This window comes from Choloepus didactylus, chromosome 23 (assembly GCF_015220235.1).
Source record: "Choloepus didactylus isolate mChoDid1 chromosome 23, mChoDid1.pri, whole genome shotgun sequence".
In the NCBI taxonomy this organism is placed as follows: domain Eukaryota; kingdom Metazoa; phylum Chordata; class Mammalia; order Pilosa; family Megalonychidae; genus Choloepus; species Choloepus didactylus.
The window spans coordinates 1,986,245-2,003,888 of record NC_051329.1 but is presented as its reverse complement, the minus strand read 5'-3'; the positions used below and the strand labels follow the sequence as shown (position 1 = coordinate 2,003,888).

Here is a 17,644-nt window from a genome sequence, read left to right as displayed (position 1 = left end):
TCCCCACCCCTCGCCAAAAAGATTTTTGTGGCCCATGCAAATAATGAGACACAAAGTAATGAGAAATACTGCCACAGCAGACAGCTTAGATGACTCAGTTCTAGGAAATGAGACTACAGACTAATGTTTACAGTCTAAAGATTTCTGCATGCTTTCGCATTTAAAATAATTAGGTCTGTCTTGCCTGATTTTGGCCCCATCACTACTGGAGGAAGCAGCAGTCTAAACTAAGAGCTACTCCCGTTTGCCTAAGTTATCTTTAGATAATTTCCTACCTTAAAAGAAGGTAGGAAAGGAATTAAATATTAAAACCTTGCTTAAAGATCTGAATTGCTTAGAATTGTTTAGAAATGGGTTTTAACAGCCTGTGATGAGGAGGTGCTTCATCTCATAGTTGGAATGCAACCGTTCAGATCCTTGGAGTTTAATGTAAGGATGTTTGTTTTGTTTGCAGCCTGCAAGGTATGAATGCAGCACTGACATTCTCAGTCTTTTCTGTGGCAGTAGCATTTGGAAGCCACTTAACCCTTTAGATGGGGGAGAATTTATAGCATTAGTTGGAAGGAATAATTGCTCAAAATATATTGCTGCTACTTTGAATTTTCTGATTCTTTGGAGTATTTGAGTACTGTAGGGAAATGGAGTAGTTCGAGGAAATCATGTTTGGGGGTGGAATGGGGAGGCATGTTTCTATCCAGTTAATACAAAGGGCAACAGAATCTTGTATTTAATGGGGTTAATGCAAACTAAGAGCAAAATTACTAGAAAAGTGTAACTGAGGTTCTTTATACAGATAAGGAGCTGTGATAACATGAGTAAGGGTAAGAGGTTTGTTTTTCTGTAGAAGCATCACTACCTTAGGTAGATGAATAAATGGGAGGAGAATTGAAGTTGGGTTTGACTTGCTGATCGTGGACATGGAACAAATTGACCTTGTGCTTTGGTAAGACCCACTGCCATGTTGGGGCCTTGGGGATCCTGCCTAGATCTAGGGAGTTCGGAGGGGCTCCAGGTGTGTCTGTCAGGCACTGTCCTAGGAACTTGGCATGGTTAGTCTGAGCATCCTGACGCCTTCTCGGTTGTGTTGGGGAGGTGAAATGTGACATCACGTAAGGGCTTGGTCTTTCAGGCAGCTTTGGTGGTGTCTGCTCTGGGGCATTCCCTGGGAGGCCTTGCAACTGTGGGGGCCCTGCCTCTTCCCAGAGTGCATTGCTGTGCTTTGTGCTCACCTAGGCATCCTGCACCGAAGGGTTCCACGGTGCCCCTTACCTTCTTTAGAGAAGTGAGTACTGGTTCATGCTTTCAGTCTTGACGGCTGGTTTTTTACCTTAGCTGGGTCATAATTTCCTCAGCCTCCATCAAGTGGTGATCTTGCATTTGTGATTGTGTTTGTTCACTCTTGTCCCTAGTGTAAATTTTCCATGAGAGTCCTAAGGAGGGAAAAGGATTTGGGGGTGGGGGAGTGGAGGTAGGAATGAAGTTACTGGGGGTAGGGAGGGGGAGGACAGAGGGAGTTCTTTTTGCTATTAAAGTCTTAAGTCATGTAAGAATCTCTTTCCTTCCTGGAGTTTGTAGTTAACACTTTTATCCATCCATCCCTACTTGTTTTCTGTAGTGCAGGGGAATCAGTGTGGACCGTTGGAGACCTTGCTGGCTTTAACCCGCTGAATTAAGATGATGGTAGCTGTTAGGTCTGTGATACCTGAGGTTTAGCCATAGGATTTGCAAGAAGGACTTTGAATTTAATTGGTTCAAGTTCCCCGCCTTTAAGAAACAAGATACAGACCATTCCATGTAAGTTGTCTTTTCATAATGTAGACAGTTCTCTTCATTCCGTAAATAGTGAGCTGTGTGCAGGGCGTGCTCGTGAGGCTTTTATCTTGGGAGACCAGCAGCGAGTAGCCACGGGAATGAATGTGTTCGCTGTCGTGAGTGCCAAGATGGAAGCGCATGCAGTGCTTTGAAAGCATGGCAGTTATCCGGTCTACTCGGGAGGCCAAGGAAAGTGGCCTGGAAGTTTAAGAAGAGGAAGAGGTTTAAGGCAAAGGGCAAACAAGGTGGGCAGAGACCCTGAGGATAGGATGTGGCTGGAGAGCTGAGGAGGTGGAGTGGTGTGAGGAGATGCAGGCTCTTAGGCAGGTGTGAGTTGTTTTTAAGCCAAATACAGTTCTGACAACCTAGAGCACAAAGGTATGCACTTCAGGGGTCATAGTAGCATTTTAGGGGTTGTTTGGGCAGCCATGAGGGATGTGGATTGGGGCAGGTGGGAGTGGGGGCCCAGAGACCAGTCACACCCTATCCTTGCCCCATTGAGATCCACTCTCCACATCGTGACTGGGACAGGCTCTTATTCCAGACAGATACACCAGCTGAAGTGCATGTTGGTTGAGTACATCCACTCGGATTACTGGGCTCCGTGTCCATCTTGAGCTTGCTGCTTGGATGTGCTTGCCCAAGTAGTCGGGGTGGGATTTGAGCTCTATCGCCTATTTAAAGTTACTGACACGTGAAGTCCTAACACCACTTGATTCATCATGAGAAGACTTTGGGATAGGCAAGATGAAGGAGACGTTGATGTAACAATGGAGGGACCTTCGGCTCAAAATAAGAAACCAAGGTGTTAGAGTGGCTTGCAGGCAGGCCAGATGCTAGGCTGGCCTGGAGGCGGGGGCAGACACTAGGTCAGGGTTGAGTAGCATTTGCTGTTTGCTTTCTCTACCTCTCCCCCACTCCTGCCCCGACGTGTCTGACCTTTCATGTTTTATTCCAAAGTGAAAAAAGTCATATACTTTATATATTAACAGTTTAGGCATTTAAAAAGTTAAAACACAGCCACCACATTTTCCTACCACCTAGAGGTAACTGTTGGCATTTTGTCATATATCCTTTCAACTGTTTTTCCAAAAATGGAATTATAATATCATTTCATAACCATTTTTTTTTCATATTTTGTTATGGACTTCATGATGTCAGATAGTTTCACACTATTTTTAGTAATTATCTGGTAATCCATAGTGTGGGTGGACCATAATTTAGTCTGACAGATTCTTTTAGTTCTCGTCAGGTTAGGTTCTCATCAGGTTAGTTTTCTGCTTATCTTCTCCTTTTTGTGTAGCTTTTAGAGGGTGTTTAAATCTTAAAGGAAAATTTATTTCCAAATGCTTTAGAACTTTATCTTCTTTCACCTCTGTACTATTCAAACTGTCTTGTTTTTTATTTTTTTTACTTTAACTTCTGAAGATGTGTCCTGCTTTATGAAATCCTAAATAGATGGAAAACCAAAATTATAAAAACAAACAAAAAAACACAAGTGTGCATGTGTGTTTATTTTTGCCATGTTATCTTTATATGTCTAGCATTTGACATGGTGCCAGATGCAAAGTTACCAATGTATGTTGAATTAAACCCATGTTCAGTAGCTCTCTTGGTGCTGTTTACTCTGACTTCAATGTATTTTATGTGTTTACAGATCTAGGAAGTGAGGTGCTCTTAGTCTTCTTCCAAGCATCCATATGTGTCCTGTTCTGGTGTGGAGCTCAGAAAGTACTGATTGATAATGTCAAGATTGGATTTATAGGGGAGAAAAGCTGGGGGAAAATAGGGTTGGCCGAAGGAAACTGAAGAAAAGGAAAGATTAAATTACAAGAAAAAAAAAAATGCACAAAGCAGTCCAGATCCTACTAGGTCCAAATATTCATGTGAATACATTGATACATGTGAGCTAACTAAAGGCATATTTTTAATCTTGTATTCTATAATAATGATAACTCACTACTACTATGACTGACTTCTGCTGCCTTATTCACTTCCTGTGTAAGTGGTGGAGCTGAGATGACCCACCCCATTCTAAGAACTTGTGGGCATTTTGTTACTCATTGTCCGACCAGAACACACTGAAGAATGCTGATGAGTACAGGGAGCGTGGTTACCTGAGGTTTCATGATTTGAGTCCCAGTAGATAAGGGGTTGAGTAAGAAGGTAAAATTTGTCCTGGCCGTCAGTCACTTCCTCTGAACGCCAAAGCTGTCCAGACCTCTGCCCTGATGTCTGGATCCAAAGAGCAATGCTTGCTGCCCCTTTTGACTAACTTCTGGTTCAAAGCCTGGGGTTGGCACCACCCAAAGGCAGAGTCTCGTGCCTTTTCACTCTTGCAAGAAGGGAGTAATTGAAGAGGAACTGGCTCGCCCTTAGACCCATCGTAGTCATCTCTTGGGAATGGGTGTGTTCCCCCCCCCTTAACTGATTTGGCGTTCTGTTTGCGTTGAAGGGTGTTCTACTAGCAGGGAATGGTTTTGGGGTGGTCATTTAACTGTCGTATTGCCTTAAAATGATGGTTATTTGCCTTATTTTCCGCATAATTGGTATGATCAACTTAACATTCACGTTTTTTACATAACTGAGTGAGCATTTTGTACATATGATTTGTGAAAGAGAAATAAAGGTGGTATTATTTGGTCAAAGAGTTTATGAAAATCATTGTGTTAAAGGCATTGTCAAGCTACTCTTTGGGGACCTTAATTGGATTCGTTAGACTCTGATTCTTTGTGATCCAATAAAGCTTAATAGTATTAATAGCACCCACAGGACCACCATTCAACAGCAGATCAGTATCCGTACAGTTTCCGTCACATCCTCCCAACCTGGGTACACCCCATCCTGAATCCTAGGTCCATTTTCCTCTTGCTTCCTTTATAGTTTCCTCATTTATATGTATTCCTTAAAAAGTGTATTTTCCTAGGTTTTTGTTTTTTTTTTTTTTTTTTTTTGTACCTAATCTACATTGCTGAGATTGGTCCATATTTTTTGTGTCTTGCTGCTATGTGTTACTTTACTGCAGTGTAATATTCACTTTCCTGTTAGTGGTAATAGGGTTGTTTCCAGGGTTTGATCTTGAGAACATTACTACAGACATTCTCCTTTGTGTCTTCTGGTGTACTTGTGAAAGCATTTCTCTTGGAGATAACATACGGAATGTGTGTGTGCACGTCAACATTCATGTGTGCCATGATCTAGCCAGTCAATTCGAGTGCGCGCATGTATGTTTAACTTCATTAAAGAATACCAAAGTCTTTTCCAGAGACATGCACCACTACCATCAACATGCAGACATCTTCTCAGACACTCAATCTTGTCAGAATTTTTAACTCCTGACAGTCTAACAAAGGTAACATTACTTCGTCGTGGTCCCTGATGGCTAAAGTTGAACAATGCTTCATATGTTTGTGGACTAAATGCATTTTCTATTAGATGTCTGCTTATGTCTTTTGTACATTTTTCTATTAGGTAATTCATGTTTTTCCTTTTAAGAATTTTTTATTCTTGACACTATTCCTTCCCGGATCGTAATTTATCCTGAATTCTGTAAGGCTTCTTGACTAACAAAAGTTCTTAACTTTAATATAGTCAAACTTAACTGCTATTTCTTTTAGTTAGTGCTTTTATGTTTAAGAAATTTTTTCCTACCCCTCAGTTGAAAAGATAGTCACCTATGTTTTATACCAGTAATTTAAAAGTTTTGCTTTCAACAGATAAATCTGGATCCACCAATTGATTTTTACACCTGGTATAAGATTGCGATTTAATTTTGTCTTTTTCCTCACAGATAACCAGTTTATCCATCTCCATTTGATGAATAGTTCTTTTTTCTGCACTAATCTGCCATTTCTATTATATACCAAGTTTTCATACTTAATGTGAATCTGTTGCTGGTCTGTCCATTCTCTTCCATTTGGTCAGCATGTTTTTTCCTGGATCAGAATCACACTGTCTTAATTACTGTAATTCTAAAAGTGCTGATGTTTGATAGGGCAAGTCCTATCTTTTTGCTCTTATGGGTTTTGGCTGTTCTTACCCTTCAAAGGAAATTCCGTAAAAATGATTCTTGGGATTTTTGTTTGGAGTCACACTGAATATACAGATATTTTTGGAGAATTAAAATTTTTTTTAGGATTAGTTTTGAGGAATGGGATTATTGGTTCAAAGAGTAAATACTGGGACTTTGAATAAGCATTATTAATTTGCTTTCCAATTGCTAAGAAGAATGAAAGGGCAAGAACTTGGCTGGCTCATCTTTGTAGCCTGAGCTTTGAAACAGACTGATTCATCAAATTTTCCGGGATTTTTCTTTTTGCATTCTAACTACTTTAACAGCTGTGAATCAGAGGTTGAAAACTGGCAAGCCACTGATATGTTTTGTTTGGCCGCCTGCTTATTTGTTTTTATTTTTTTATTGTGAATATCTAAACATGAAAGTAAAGAGAATACTGTAATGATCCACCGTATACCTATCACCAGACTCAGAAATTGCTAATATTCTGTCATCTTGTTTCACTAACCCCTCCCAACCCCCTCTTTCTTCCTGGCGTATTTTAAGACAAATCCCAGATACCACTACAATACAGTACTTTGGTACATATGTCTGACAGATATGGCCTTGAAAATAACCACTATATTTTCATTAAACCCAGCAGCTTCCTTCGCTTCACTAATAATCCAGTTGATGTTCAGTTTTCCTCATTTGTCTCAAAAGTGTAATATAACAACATTTATTGAAGTGAAATTCACATAATGTAAAATTAACTGTTTCTAAGTGAGCAGCTCAGTGCACTGAGCACATTCACAGTGCTGTGCACCACCCCTCCGTCGGGTAGGGAGCCGCATTCCTCACCCCAGAGTGCGGGCCCCACTCGGCGAGCAGCTGCTCCCGGTCCCCTCCCCCAGCCCTGGCAGCCCCCATCTGTGCCCTGTCTCTGGGTTTACCCTTCCTGGGTTTCCCACACACATGGCGTCATGCAGCATGTGACCTTTTGTGTCTTGCTCTTCACTTGGTATGATTTTGAGTTTCATCCATGCTGTAATATGTATCAGAACTCGTCCTTTTCATGGCTGAATAGCATTCTTTTGTATGGATAGGCCACATTTTGTTTCTCCATTCAGCAGTTGATGGGCACTTGGGTTGCTTCTGTCTTTTGGCTACCGGGGATAATGCTGCTATGAATTTAGCCGTACAAGTATCTGACTTCCTGTTTTCAGTTCTTTGGAGGTGAGGTATATACCTACAAGTGGGATTGCAGGGTCATACGGTAATTCTTGTTTAGCTTTTTTTGAGGAACTGCCAAACGGATTTCCACAGTAGCTGAACTATTTAAATTCCTACCACAAATGTGCAGAGGGTCTGATTTCTCCAAATCTTTGCCAATACTTGCTGTTTTCTGTTCTATTGATTATAGCCATCCTGGTGGGTATGAAGTGGTACCTCGTTGATTTGCATTTATCCAACAACTAATGGTATTGTCAAAATGTGTTTTTAATGTTGGGTTGTTTTAATCAGGGCCCAGACAAGGCCTACAGGTTGCCTCTGTCTGATACATCTTAAATGATAACACTTCCTTCTCATTTTTTGCTCCTATGCCATTTATTTGCTGAAGAAACAGGATCATTTGTCCTGTAGAATTTCCTCCATTCTGGATTTGTTCCTCTGTCTCTGAATTTTCTGTAGTTAGGAGTTAGATCTACAGGCTTCTTTAGATCCAGGTGCTGTGTGTGTCCTGTTGCATCACAGTGAGCACGTGATGCCTGCTGTCCCACTTTCAGGAATGTCAGGTTTGCTCAGTGGCTTTGGGTGCTGCCCAGCCCAATGAGCAAAACTACAATACAATCATCATACTCAGGAAATTTTACTTTGATACAAACAATAGTATTTTCTAGTAAATATTCAGATTCCAGTGGTATCCTTTTAGTTGTTTCCTGATCTGGGATCTCGTGGAAGATGGTTAGTTGCAATCATCTGTCCTGTCTCTTTGGTCTCCTTACTCTAGATCAGTCCTTCAGCTCATTTTTAATTTGTCTTTGTCTTTAATGACACTGGCATTTTAGAAGAGAATAGGTCAGCTGTTTTCCAGAATGCGCTTCTGTTTTGATCATCTATTTTCTCATGATTAGGTTCAGGTTAAATGTTTTTGGAAGGAGCAGCAAGTATCATGTTGTGTCCTCAGTGAATCACATCAGGCAAATGATGTCAGTTTGTCTCATTGGTATTAAATGGGATCACCTGGTTAAAAGTGCCCAATAGCTCCTCTACTGTGAAAGTCGCCTCTTCCCCTTTTCATTAGTAAGTAATCTGTAGGATGGCACTTTGTGACTGTGAGTAGCCTTTGGCAAACCTGTTCCCTGCCTGTCCTTCCTGAATTCTATATTCATCTCCTTCTACAGTGAGAATGCTCGGTTCCCAAAAACTTCAGTTAATTTTCTTGTGTGCACAATCCTGCAGTACGCAGAAAATTATTTCAGAATTGCTACCAACAGCAAATGTAATAAATTTCAATATTTCTTGATAATCCTTAAAATATGTCCCACTAAGAAGTCTGTGTTTTCTGCATGATTTTTCTGTAAACCTACAACTTCTCTAATAAAAAGATTTTTTAAGTGTGTCCGGGTTGTACCATTTGAGTACATGTGTCAAAAGTTAATTGAATTACTTTCCTCCTCTGTGGTTACATTATCAATTTGATATATATTTAAGCTCATTTGTTACTCTGTGTATTCAATTTTAAGTTTCCCCCAGTCTTTGTAATTTAATTTTATTTTTGTTTTTTGAGTATATAAAATATTAGTATATAAATTAGCTGATAATCTTTTTTTTTCTCTTCCCTGTCTTTCTGTCGGTATTTGATTTAAAGTAATGTATTTTACTCCCTTTTAAACATTGTAAGGCAGTCAGCAATCCAGTTTTACTTTTAATGTGTTTTCTCCAGCCGACCTCATTTTAAACCTTTCTTAAATTGAGATAAAACAGAATTCAGTACCTAAATGTGTATTCTTCTTTTTGATAATTGTGCTGTATCTATGTTGTGAGAGCATATAGCTGTTATATCACTGCATGATTCTGTCCCTTACAACCATTGCTTGGTCTTGATTCTACAAGTACATATATATTTGCTGCTTACCATAAGTCTTTAATATCACTGCCTTTTCAGTTATTCTGGTTGTCTTAAGCAATGTGATGTTTTGGCCATTTTGAAGTTGATTTCCCTAGATATGTGTGTGACCTTTCAATATATAGTTTCAAATATTGTTTCATTTCAGGAAAAACATCTTGAAATACACTTTTAAGTATCATTCTGTTGTATTCTCGGCTTTCTTCAGTGCCTCCTATAAAATGTGCTAGAGTATCTATGCATGTCTTCTATGCTTACCTTTTCTTTTGAACTTTTTAAAACTTCATTTGGTTATAATTGAAATATGTGAAAACGTGGATCTTTAAAGTAATTCCAAATACCTCCCTTTTGGAATTGCAAAACTGTTTTGTAATTGATTCGTACATCATTCTTGTGAAATAGGTATTACAAGCAATATATAGGTAATATAATTATAATTACATTATAATTAACTGTTGAAACAGGGGAACAAAAATGACTTTTTCTGATTATTGAATCTGAATCTAATCAATTTTCTAAACCTAACTACAAATTTAAAGAAATTTAGGATCAGAGGGATATGTTAAAATATATCACATGAATAAAATCAACAGACCCCAGAATATGAGGAAGTCAACAGAACAAGCAACTTTGTTCTGGTGGAGGTGGGGGTACTAAGGGGACACTATAGCTTGAAAGAGACTTAGGGAGGGAGGACGGCAAGATGGCAGCATAGAGAGGAGTGGAATTTAGTTAGTTCCCTGTAACAACCAGGAACAATTAGTCAATAATTTGGAATAACTGCTAGGGGAACAACCGTGACTGTCCATACATCATATACCAACCTGGATTGGGAGAAATGTCTGAGATCAGAGCATCAAATCTGTAAGTAAAAGCTGTGGAACTGTGCCAGGAGCCCCCGCCCCCACAGCAGGCTTTGCTGCAAAACCTCACTGTGGTAGGAAGCAGCACTCTCCAAGTAAATGAGTATAGCTCAACCGATCTCCAACTGCGGTTTTAATTAACAAATCCGGACTGCTGAATACAAGCTACAAACCCCCAAGAAGCAGACAGAGGCTTTTAGTGACAATGACCTTAAAGACCCAGAAGACTCATTGGTCTCGGGAGGGGGAGCCCAGAAGACCGGGTGTTACCACTGGCCGACGAGTGAAACTGGGGGGCCGTGGACTGGCTCTGAAAGGGGGCTTTCTGTCCCTTTTTCTCTCTCTCAGCCTGAGGGGCTCAGGAGAGAGCCACAGCCATTTTCAGTTTGCAGCCTGTGATAACAAGTCAGAGAGACAATTCAAATGCAGATAACTCCCTAGGGGGTGTCTCTTCCCTAAGAGTAAGGAGCTTTCCCTTCAGAACCAAACCCCAGAGCCTGGGGGAAAACAGCCAAAACAGAAACTAAAGGGGCCACATCTTCTTACACAGTCGGGAGTGACAGCCTGACAAGTGCCACCTGCTGGGCAGGTTAGGAAAAGCACAGTGACTGGAAACCTCACAGGAAAGTCCATCATTCCTCTAAGATACACCCTGAATATAACCCCAATCTGAGACCTGAACCTGTTCTGGTCTGGGAAAATCGGACTGCGGTAACCAAGGAAACCAGATGCCTAGACAACAGAAAACTATAGTCTACACTAGGAAAAACGAAGATATGGCCCAAAGTAATAAACTTATACCTTAATCAAGATATAGCTGAGATATTGTTTTACTTTAATGAAACAATCTATTAAACATTTTCAAAGAAATGTGCTAGATCAAATCAAAAACCAAATCAACGAGTTCAGGGAAGATATGGCAAAAGAGACGAAGCATATAATGAAAACACTGGGCATACAGAAAGTAGAAATAGAAAGTTCGAAAAAACAGCTGGCAGAATCTACGGAAATGGAAGGCACGACACGAGATGCAAGACACAATGGAAACATACAACAGCGGATCTCAAGAGGCAGAAGAAAACACTCAGGAACCAGAGAACAAGACACCTGAAAGCCTACACACAAAAGAACAGATAGAGAAAAGAATGGAAAAATATGAGCAACGTCTCAGGGAATTGAATTACAACATGAAATGCAGGAATATACATGTCATAGGTATCCGAGAAGGAGAAGAGAAGGGAAAAGGGGCAGAAGCAATAATAGAGGAAACCATCAATGAAAATTTTCCACTTACGAAAGACATAAAATTACAGATCCAAGAAGCGCAGCATACCCCAAACAGAATAGATCTGAATAGGCCTATGCCAAGACACTTAATAATCAGATTATCAAATGTCAAGGATAAAGAGAGAATCCTGAAAGCAGCAAGAGAAAAACGATCCATCACATAAAAAAGGAAGCTTGATAAGACAAAATGCAGATTTCTCAGTAGAAACCATGGAGGCAAGAAGGAAGTGGGGTGATATATATAAGATACTGAAAGAGAAAAACCACCAACCAAGAATTCTATATCCAGTAAAACAGTCCTTCAAATATGAAGGAGAGCTTAAAATACTCTGACAAACAATGAGAGAGTTTTGAACAAGATACCTGCTCTATAGGAAATACTAAAGGGAGCACTACAGACAGATAGGAAAAGACAGGAGTGAGAGGTTTGGAACACAATTTGGGGTGATGGTAGCACAGCAATGTAAGTACATGGAATAAAGATGACTGTGAGTATGGTTGAAAGAGGGAGGTTAGGAGCATGTGGGAACCAGAAGGAAGGAGGAAAGATAGAGACTGGGACTGTATCACTCAGTGAAACCTAGAGTGCTCCACAATTGTTAGAAAATGTACAAATAGTTTTTTACATGAGGGAGAACAAATGAATGTCAACATGGCAAGATGTTAAAAATAGGGTGGGATTGGGGGAAAAATACAATCAATGAAAACTAGAGACTATAATTAACAGAAACATTGTATTATGCTTCCTTTAATGTAACAAAGGCAATATACCAAAGCTAAATGCATATAAGAGGGGGACATAAGGGAGGGGTATGCGACTCTTGGCATTGGTGATGTTGTCTGACTCTTTTATTCTACTTTAGGTTAACTCTATCTTTCCTTTTGTTGCTTTTTAGCTGTCATGTTTTTTTTTCTCTCTTTCTTTTGTCTCTCTATCTTCTTTGACTCTTCCTCCTGCTTTGTGGAAGAAATTGAGATGTTCTTATATAGATAGTGGTGATGGTGATGAATACATAAATACGTGACTATATAGGGAACCATTGATTGTTTACTTAGGACAGAATGTATGGTGTGTGAACAAAACCGTCTTTATAAAATGGGTTGATGAAGAAACCTTGAGGGCACTGTATTGAGTGAAATAAGTCAGACACAAGGACAAATATTGCAGAGTCTCACTGATATGAACTAATTTAATATGTAAACTCATAGACATGAAATATAAGTTACCAGGATATAGAACAAGGCTGAAGAATGGGGAGCAGTTGCTTATTATGAGCAGAATGTGGAACTAGGGTGAACTTAAACATTTGGAAATGGACAGAGGTGACGGTAGCACATTATGAGAATAACTGACAGTGCTGAATGGTGTGTGAATGTGGTGGAAAGGGGAAGCTCAGAGTCAGGTTTGTCACCAGAAGGAAAGGTAGAGGTTAAAAGATGAGACTGTATAGAACAGTGAATCTTGTGGTGGACAATGTCCGTGATTAACTGTACAAATATTAGAAATTTCCTTCATGAACTAGAACAAATGTATGACACTATGGCTAGAAGTTAATAATAGAGGGGCATATAGGAAAAAAAAAAGCCTATTGCAAACTACGTACTACAGTTAGTAGTATTTTAACATTCTTTCATCAACAGTAACAAATGTACCATACCAATACAATGAATCAATAATGGAGGGGGGGTGGTTAGGGATATGGGAGGATTTGAATTTCATTTTTTTGTCTTTATTTCTTTTCTGGAGTAATCAAAATGTTATAAAAATTGAAAAAAAATAATTGTCTTGATAGATGCACAGCTGTATGATGGTACCATGGGCAACTGATTATACACTTTGGATGTTTGGATAATTGTATGTAAACAATCTCTATAAAATTAAATTAAAAAAAAAAGAGAGAGACTTAGGAGCCACAAGAATCAAAAGCAATCTGTGGGCCTTGTTTGCATCCTGATTTTTTTTTTTTTTTTTTTTTTTTTTTTATATAAATGATTTTTTTTTTAATTCAGTTTTATTGAAATACATTCACACATCATACAATCATCCATGATATGCAATCCACTGTCCACAGTATGATAACATAGTTATGCGTTCATCACCACAATCTATCTCTGAACATTTTCCTTACATCAGAAAGAACCAGAACAAGAATAAAAAATAAAAGTGAAAAAAAAAAACACCCAAATCATCCCCCCATCCCACCCCATTTGTCCTTTAGTTTTTATCCCCATTCCTCCACTCATCCATACACTAGATAAAGGGGGTGTGATCCACAAGGTCTTCAAAATCACACTGTCACCCCTTGTAATCTACATTATTATATAATTGTCTTCAGGAGTCCAGGCTGCTGGGTTGGAGCTTGGTAGTGTCAGGTATTTACTTCTAGTTATTCCAATACATTAAAGCCTAAGAGGTGTTATCTATATAGTGCATAAGAATGTCCACCAGAGTGACCTCTCGACTCCATTTGGAATCTCTCAGCCACTGAAACCATTTTGTCTCATTTTGCATCCCCCTTTTGGTCAAGAAGATACTCTCAGTCCCACAATGCCGGGTCTACATTCATCCCCGGGAGTCATACTCTGCGTTGCCAGGGAGATTTACACCCCTGGGAGTTGGGTCCCACGTAGGGGGGAGGGCAGCGAGTTCACCTGTCGAGATGGCTCAGTTAGAGAGAGAGAGGGCCACATCTGAGCAACAAAGAGGTACTCAGGGGGAGACTCTTAGGCACCATTACATACAACTTTAGACTCTCCTTTGTGGTAATGTGCTTCATAAGGGCAAGGTCCCATGCTCAAGGGCTCAGCACATCAAACCACCAGTCCCAATGTTTGTGACAACATACGCTAGGGGATCAGCATCTCAAAGTTTAGAGATAGGCCTTACAATTCAGGGATAGAGTTAACTGCTGTAAGAGCTTACAATCTAGGTACTATTACAATTATTGTGTCCACGTTAGGCTATGTTCTAAGATTCAATTCTGAGTTTACACATTGTAGTTAGTCCATATTGGTGAGGTATCATTGCTCTCACCATGTTTTCTCCAACACTTTTACTCCTATATATATATTTTCCTACAATTTTATAGACTTATATTCACATACCATACATTTATCCACAGTGTACAATCAGTTGTTCATGATATCATCATAAAGTTGTACATTTATCACTACAATCAGCATTTGAACATACTGATTACTACAAGAAATTTTTTTTTTTTTTTTTAGCAATAAGAAAAAATGTTAAAAAGAAAAATAACATGTCATACAATACAATATATTACTAAGGACAGCAAATAAAAATATGGAACGCTTCACGAATTTGCGTGTCATCCTTGCGCAGGGGCCATGCTAATCTTCTCTGTATCGTTCCAATTTTAGTATATGTGCTGCCGAAGCGAGCACTGCATCCTGATTTTAACAAGCTATAGAAAATATTTCCTAGCCAATCAAAGACATTGGAGCATGGGTTATATAGTTGATGATACTAAGGAATAACTTTCTTTACTTCTTGTGGTGTGATAATGGTATGTTAAAAAAGTCTACTTTTGTATTGTGTGTGGGAATTTCCTTAATAAAAAGCTTATTGAAAAAAGCCCCCATCCTCCTTTCAGCTCAGAGCTGTAACAGTCGTAGATGACTCCTGGATCCAGTATTTCATTAGGGCTTGCAAGGTGGTGACGTCCCAGTTCTGCTGCTCACTCAGCTGTTGGCTGTGTGTCTTCTAAGAAGAGTGACTTTCCTTCTGCTACCATCTGGTAACCCTAAGATACAGTCCATACAGCACAGGCAGAATAAGCACTGGATTGTTTCCCTTTGTCAGTTTTCTGAATAATGATTTGGTGCCCTAGAACCTCCAGAAGTGACTAAGTTTTCTCTGTAGTATCAGTGCACACTCTTCGATCTTTACAGGTGTGATGAGTTGGATGTGTGGCAGGATTACTTTCTCTCTGATGGTCGGATTGTGAGAACTCCAGCCAGTTGGTTCCAGGGTCATTTTGATATGATCCATTTCTTTTCTACATGTATCTTTGCTTTCAGGCCTGATACAGTATCTGCACGCCATCTTGCACACGCTCTGCCCCAGAGTGGCGTCAGCCATTTCTGCAGGGAGCCCTGAGCCGCTGAGGGCTGCTGCTGTGAAAGGCAGGCACCTCCAAACCCTGACACCTGTCGGCTGCAGGCGTGTTTCTCGCTCGCCTCGTCAGTGCTTCTAGCCTTGCTGGTTGACAGTGAAAGCACATAGTATTTTCTGAAAGAAGAAAATAAATCCTCAGTTCATACTATTTCCATTTCAAAATTAAGAATCCGTGGTTTTTACTTAACTTCTTTGATTAAGTATTTATATCCTTTTTTTCTTATGCTGAAATCTTGTTTCTTAATGTTAATATAATTAATTGCTTTGTCCTACTACAAATCATAATTTTAGAATAACAATACCAATATTACCACTTATGATAGTATACTGAGTGTACTTTAGGTTTTCTTTGGGTGTGTAGTTTGTGTGGGGGGTGTGTGTGTCTTATTATCCACTAGGCACTTGCAGTCAAAATACAGTTTTAAAATCCCCTGAAATAATTTTTTTTTTGTTTACGGTTATACCATCAATTTGATGTATAATTAGGCTGATTTGTTTCTCTTTTCTTTTTAGTTTTTTAGACTCTTTTCTTTTTTTATTCACTTTTTTTAAAGGTTGAAACATTTATGGTTCCAAAACCCAAAACAGAAAACAATTTACATTAAGAAATCACACTTCTGTTTCTGTCTCTTGCCCCCTCTCTACTCTTTCCCTCCTTCATAGGTAATCCATTTAATTAGACTTTGGTTTATCCTTTAACTTTTTCTTTTTGAAAATAAAAATGTAAATATGAATTTTGAAAATGTAATCACACATATATGTATGTAAATATATTTGGGTGTGTGCCATGTATATTAAATTACATGAAAATTATCCTACTATTTATACCCTTCTAAACTTTTTTTTTTTGTAAATAATATATCCTGGAAAACACTCCATAGCAATATAAGGAAATCTTCTGCATTAATTTTAAAACGTCCATGGGGTATATTACATTATGTTATGTTGCATTGTGCTGCATTGTATTACACTATATTATATTTATTATATTTATTATATTGTGCTAACTATACTAATACTCTACTCCAGGGTGTTGTATTATATTATGTTCTGTTATGTTACACTGTACTGTACTATACTATACTATACTAATACTCTACTCCAGGGTATGTTTTAATCAGTCCATGCTATAATGAGAGTTGTATCCAGTCTTTTTTAATTGAAACCTTCTGTGCATGTAATTTAATCTTGCTGTGCCAGAGTGATTACTAAAAGTGGGTTGTGGATCAAAGGGAAAAGGCGTATTCCACTTTTGCTAGACATTGCCAGATTCTTCTCTGTGGGGGTCATATCAGTTTTCATTCACACCAGCAGTGTATTCTATTTTGAACTGTTGTATAATTTTTGAAGAAATAATACAACTTTAAAAGTTTTACATAAAAATTTGTATTTCCGTTTTTTACTGAGAAATAAGATCTGGCAACATAGGCTACATATTCCCACGTGGAAGGAATGAGCTCTCCAGATTGTCACAATGTGTGCATATTCACTTACACCTGGTCCAGGCATTTAAATTTGTGAATTCTTGTTATAAGTTGTACCTAGTAGTGTGAAATTTTCAGATGGAGACAGAAAATGTCTCTACTGCAATGGTGCTTAGATGTGTGTACTTTTGTGTGTGCCTGTGTAAATGTGCATACGTGTGAATGTGCATGTACAACTGTGTGCATGTGTGCATGCACATGTGCGCGCATGTGTGCCTGTGAATGTGTCTGTGTGCATACGTGTGAATGTGCATGTACGACTGTGTGCATGTGTGCCTGTGTGTGTGTGCATACGTGTGAATGTGCATGTACGACTGTATGCATGTGTGCGTGCACTTGTGCACGTGTGTGTGCCTGTGTGAATGTGCCTTGTGCACACGTGTGTATGTGCATGTATGACTGTGCATGTGTGCGTGCACATGTGCGCATGTGTGTGCCTGTGTAAATGTGTTTGTGCATACGTGTGAATGTGCATGTATGACTGTGTGCATGTGTGTGTGCACATGTGCGCATGTGTGTGCCTGTGTGAATGTGCATGTATGACTGTGTACATGTGCATGTGTGTGTGTGTGCACGTGTGCATGTCTTTGTGAGTGTGGGTATGTAAAGGGGACCAGCATTTTAAAATAATGTGGAAATCAACCTACACTTAGATTTGTAATCTCCAGGCTTTTATCTTTTCGTTATTTTCCCTGTACAGAAATTGAGTCAAGTTTGAGATAGTGGGAGGAACTTAACTTTCATTTTACAAAAAAGCAGGGCCCAGGGAAAAGTGTTTGCACAGATAAGGCAGGAGAGTGTGGGGTGTGTGCCTGACCTGGAGGGGTCTAAAAAAGACAGGCTCAGAGAGGCGCTTCTTGGGATCAATATTATCACCAAGATGTTAAGAAAGGTAAAATTTTGCTGCTTAGTGATTCTTTCAATATTAAATCATCA

At 39.2% G+C, this 17,644-nt stretch overlaps 1 non-coding gene across 1 annotated transcript; it reads right to left on the bottom strand.

Annotated features, from left to right (window-relative positions):
• Positions 1-14,384: 14,384 nt before the first annotated feature.
• Positions 14,385-14,491, bottom strand: LOC119519681. The gene has a single exon (XR_005214080.1). It is a non-coding gene; the product is annotated as a U6 spliceosomal RNA (small nuclear RNA).
• Between the last annotated feature and the right edge of the window lie 3,153 nt (positions 14,492-17,644).